Source organism: Aquarana catesbeiana, linkage group LG12 (genome assembly GCF_042186555.1).
Source record: "Aquarana catesbeiana isolate 2022-GZ linkage group LG12, ASM4218655v1, whole genome shotgun sequence".
Lineage (NCBI taxonomy): Eukaryota > Metazoa > Chordata > Amphibia > Anura > Ranidae > Aquarana > Aquarana catesbeiana.
In genome coordinates this window covers 240,732,864-240,737,914 of record NC_133335.1, presented here as the reverse complement: position 1 = coordinate 240,737,914, position 5,051 = coordinate 240,732,864, and positions in this window count along the sequence as shown.

Sequence of the window (5,051 nt, the reverse complement as noted above, 5' to 3'; positions counted from 1 at the left end):
CCCTATCATCTACTGACTGTCCCTGACCCCGTCTCATTTCCTGGCTGGAGGACGTCCCCATCATCTACCGACTGTCCCTGGCCCCGCCTCATTTCCTGGCTGGAGGACGTCCCCATCATCCACTGACTGTCCCTAGCCCCACCTAGTTTCCTGGCTGGACGACATAGCATAATCTACTGTCCCTGGCCCGCCTCATTTCCTGGCTGGGGATGTCCCCATCATCTACTGACTGTCCCTGGCCCCGCCTCATTTCCTGGCTGAGGGATGTCCCCATCATCTACTGGCTGACCCTGACCCCACCTCATTTCCTGGCTGGGGGACGCCCCCATCATCTACTGACTGTACCTGGCCCCGCCTCGTTTCCTGGCTGAGGGATGTCCCCATTATCTACTGACTGTCCCTGGCCCCATCTCATTTTATGGCTGGAGGACCTCCCCTTCATTTACTGACTGTCCCTGGCCCCGCCTCATTTCCTGGCTGAGGGATGTCCCCATCATCTGTCTGACCCTGACCACAGCTCATTTCCTGGCTGGGGGACGCCCCCATCATCTACTGACTGTCCTTGGCCCGCCTCATTTCCTGGCCGGGGGACACCCCCATCATCTACTGACTGTCCCTGGCCCCGCCTCATTTCCTGGCTGAGGGACGTCCCCATCATCTACTGACTGTCCCTGACCCCACCTCATTCCTGGCCAGGGGATGCCCCCATCATATACTGACTGTCCCTGACCCCACCTCATTTCCTGGCCAGGGGACGTTCCCATCATCTACTGACTGTCCCTGGCCCCACCTCATGTCCTTTCTCCATCCCTTTCATTCATTGGATTTCAGTTCTTCCAATCATGGAGGCTCAGCATCGCATGTGGGCGTTGCCTACCTGTAGCCTGCCTAGGAACGGCCACTCCTCCAGACTCCTCCACCTATCAAGGCATTCTGATATTTGCATAACTCCTCCCACTGCCTTGCATCAGGGCTGAGGGCTCTTAAGAGGAGTACTGTGACACAGGGCCGGGACAAGGGGGTGGGCAGTGAGGGACAATTGCCCCAGGAGTACAGTTGAAGCAAAGAGGCAAAAAATGGATGCAGTGTGGTACACCCATTCTACGGCATGTATTAATAGTGGGGGAAGGGGTGCATGCTTGCCCAGGGCGATGGATGACCCTGTCCTTGTACTGCTGTGACGTGTTCAGGAAGCTATGTACAGCAACCCTGCTGGCCCCTCCCACAGCCACGATCTGCCTGCATTGCCCAGAGAAGCACAGAGATCCAGTGATTAGGTCACGCCCCTTTCATTTTATTGGATTTCATTCCTGCCAATCGTGGAGGCCTAGGAACACCCCTCCTCTCCATCTTCCATCCACCAATCAAGGCGTTCTGATATTTGCATAACTCCTCCCACCACCTGCATCAGGACTGCGGAGGACTCTTGAGAGGAGTTCTGCCGGCCCCCTCCCACCAGCCAGGACCTGCTTGTATTGCCTAGAGAAGCACAGAGACCCAGTGATGAGGTCACGCCCCCCTTTCATTTATTAGAGTTAATTTCTACCAATCGTGGAGGCTCAACAACGCATGCAAATACAGTCGATCTGGGGAACTTGCGTTTTTTTTTTCCCCCCAAAGCATTCTGATATTTGCATAACCCCTCCCCACTGCTTGCATTAGGGCTGGGGGCTCTTCAGAGGAGTACTGCTAGCCCCTCCCACCAGCCCTGATGTGCCTGCATTGCCTAGAGAAGCGCAGAGACCCAGTGATAACACCAAATCTAAAATTAGGGTCGGTAATGAAAACAGGCTTTAATCTTCGGCTCCGCCCACAAGATGGCCGCCAAGCAGCACGAAACAGGTGTCCTTTCACTTGTTTGCTTGAGAAACAGCTTAAGATAACCCCCCCCCCCAATCATCTCACTAATTATATAGGGGGGGGGGGGCGCTTCCTTTAAGTAAAAAAATGTAACTATGTAAATGAGACCAATTAAAGCGGAGAAATCCTCGAAGCCGCCCCACCGCGGTATTCCAGTCAATGGCCGCTGCGCCTCCTTCCTCCTCTTCTCACAGACGGGATCTCTTGTGAAATCTTTATTACAAGAGGGACTAATTAGGAAAAGAAAGTGTAAAGTACAGATTAGGAGCCCCCCAGTGAAGCATTTGTTTCAGTAACAGGCGGTGGGGTGGAGGGGGGGGGGGCTGGGTAGGCGGGCCGCGCAGAGGGTCCCCGCAGCGCCCCGTCCCCTCCTCCGCCTTCTCAGCGGTGGAGTAATCAGCAGAACCGATGACTGCCCACTCTTCGTGTCGCCGATTCAGAGCGAAGGCAATTAATTAAAAATTGGCTAGTGCCGCTTGATGTCGGGGCCGAGACAAAGCCGAGGGGGGCTGCGAGAGCGACCCCATGCCGGGTAACCCCCTTTCTCCGCCGCCCCTCTGGTGACTAATGCGCGCACGTACCGCCAATGGCCCGTTCCCCCCCCATGCATGGCTGCCTTCTGAATATATTTAGACGCCTTTTGTTGCGCGCTCGGCGGGGATCCGCGGCCGACACTTGTGACTCATTTCTGGCTAAAACAAACCGGTGAGAAAAGTGAGGAAAGAGTCCAGGAAATTGGGGGGGGGGGGGGATGAGCGGCGGAGCCGGCGGGGATCATTCATTAAAGGGCAGAGTGCGCCACGCAACCGGAAATCCGACGGGGAAGGGGTTCCTGGTGCGCTGAATTATGGCTTAGGCCCCCGTTCGCATCTTGCGTAGCGCGTTTTCCCCACTTGCGATTTTTTTTTCCCGCAATCTAGAAAATTGGGGGGGGTACGAAGGGGGGGGGGGAAGGGATTTGCGGCGGAGCGGCGGGGCTTATTTATTAAAGGGCAGCGTGTGCGCCACACAACCGGAAATCCAACGGGGGAAGGGGTTCCTGGTTGCGCTGAATTTTTTTTCCTGCAATCTAGGAAATTGGGTGGGTACGGAGGGGGAAAAAAAAAGGGATTTGCGGCGGGGCTTATTCATTAAAGGGCAGAGTGCGCCACGCAACCGCATAACCACTTGGACAATTGCGGCCGTGGAACTCGCCGTGCCATGCAACCGGAAATCCAACAGGCAAGGGGGTTCCTGGTGTGCTGCTTTATGGCTTACCCCCCTCCCCCTTACGTAGCGCATTCCCGCTTGCGATTTTTCTTTTTCCTGCAATTGCAGCAAATTAGGGTGGAATGGAGGGGGGGGGGGGAAGGGATTTTGCGGCAGAGCGGCGGGGCTTATTCATTAAAGGGCAGCCGTGCGCCACACAGCCGGAAATATGACGGGGAAGAGGTGTCCCCGAGTGCGCTCGAATTTTGGCTTAGGCCCCCAGTCTGCATCTTACGTAGCGCGTTCCCACTTGCGATTGTTTTTTTTTCCCGCCTAATCTAGGAAATTTGGGGGGGGTACGGAGGGGGGGGGAAAGGGATTTGCGGCGGAGCTTATTCATTAAAGGGCAGAGTGCGCCACGCAACCGCATAACTACTTGGGATTTGGCCGCAGAACTCGCCGTGCTGCGCAACCGGAAATCAAACAGGCAAGGGGTTCCTGGTGCACTGCTTCTTGGCTTACCCCGCCCCCACCCCCCGTTCGCATCTTACGTAGCGCGTTCCCGCAGGCAATTTTTTTTTCTGCAATTCTAGGAAATTAGGGGGGGGGGGGGGGGATTTGCCGTGCCGCGCAACCGGAAATCCAACAGGCAAGGGGTTCCTGGTGCGCTGCTCTTTGGCTTACCCCCCCTCCCCCGTTCGCAACTTACGTAGCGCGTTCCCGCTTGCGATTTTTTTTTTCCTGCAATTCCAGCAAATTAGGGTGGAATGGAGGGGGGGGGGGATTTGCGGTGAGCGGCGAGGCTTTTTCATTAAAGGGGCAGCGTGCGCCACACAGCCGGAAATCTGATGGGGAAGAGGTTCCCGGGGTGCGCTGAATTTTGGCTTAGGCCCCCAAGCCGCATCTTGCGTAGCGCAGTTCCCACTTGCGATTATTTTTTTTTCCCGCAATCTAGGAAATTGGGGGGGTACGGAGGGGGGGAAAAAAAGGGATTTGCGGCGGAGCTTCTTCATTAAAGGGCAGAGTGCGTCCACGCAACCGCATAACCACTTGGGATTTGGCCGTGCAACCGGAAATCTGACAAGGAAGGGGTTCCTGGTGCTGCTGCTTTTTGGCTTAACCCCCCCCCGTTCGCATTTCTTACGTAGTGCGTTCCCGCTTGCCATTTTTTTCCCGCAATTCCAAGAAATTAGGGGGGGAATGAAGGAAAAAAAAGGGGATTTGCGGCCGAAGCTTATTCATTAAAGGGCACAGAGTGCGCCACGCAACCGTATAACCACTTGCGATTTCTCTTTTTCTGCAATTCTAGGAAATTAGGGGAGGGAAGGAATTCGCCGCGCAAACCGCAAATCCAACAGGGAAGGGGTTCCTGGTGCGCTGCTTTTTGGCTTACCAACCCCCCCCTCCCCCGTTCGCATCTTACGTAGCGCGTTCCGCATGCGATTTATTTTTCTGCAATTCCAGGAAATTAGGGGGGGGAATTGGAGGGGAAAAAAAGGGATTTGCGGCAAAGCGGCGGGGGCAGAGTGAGCCGCACATCCGGAAATCCGATATGGGGGGTTGGGGGGTGGGGGGGGGGTTCCTCGTGCGCTGCTTTTTGGCTTACGCCCCCCCCGTTCACATTTTGTTGTAGGCGGTAGCCCACGTTCCCGCTAGCGTTTTTTTTTTTTTTTATGCGATTTATATCGGTTTCACTTACTAGGGCAGCCCGTTCACTCTTGAATGTGCAGCAAAGTAGCTCAAGGACCAAATTTTGGCTTTGGATCTGTTTTTTTTTTTTATGCGACAGCCGCAAGGAAGATCGCACCGTGTTTGGGGGTGCCATTTAGGATGCTCTTTGGCTTACACCCCGTCTCACGACTTACGCAGTGCGTTCCCTCCTTTTATACACGCGTTCTAGTGTGTCGTGCATAGGGCAGCCTATTCACCTAAATGAACGGTTTATCGCAGCAAAGAAGCTCAGGGAATTTTCTGTCAAGGAGTCATATTTCAGATTTGGTGCC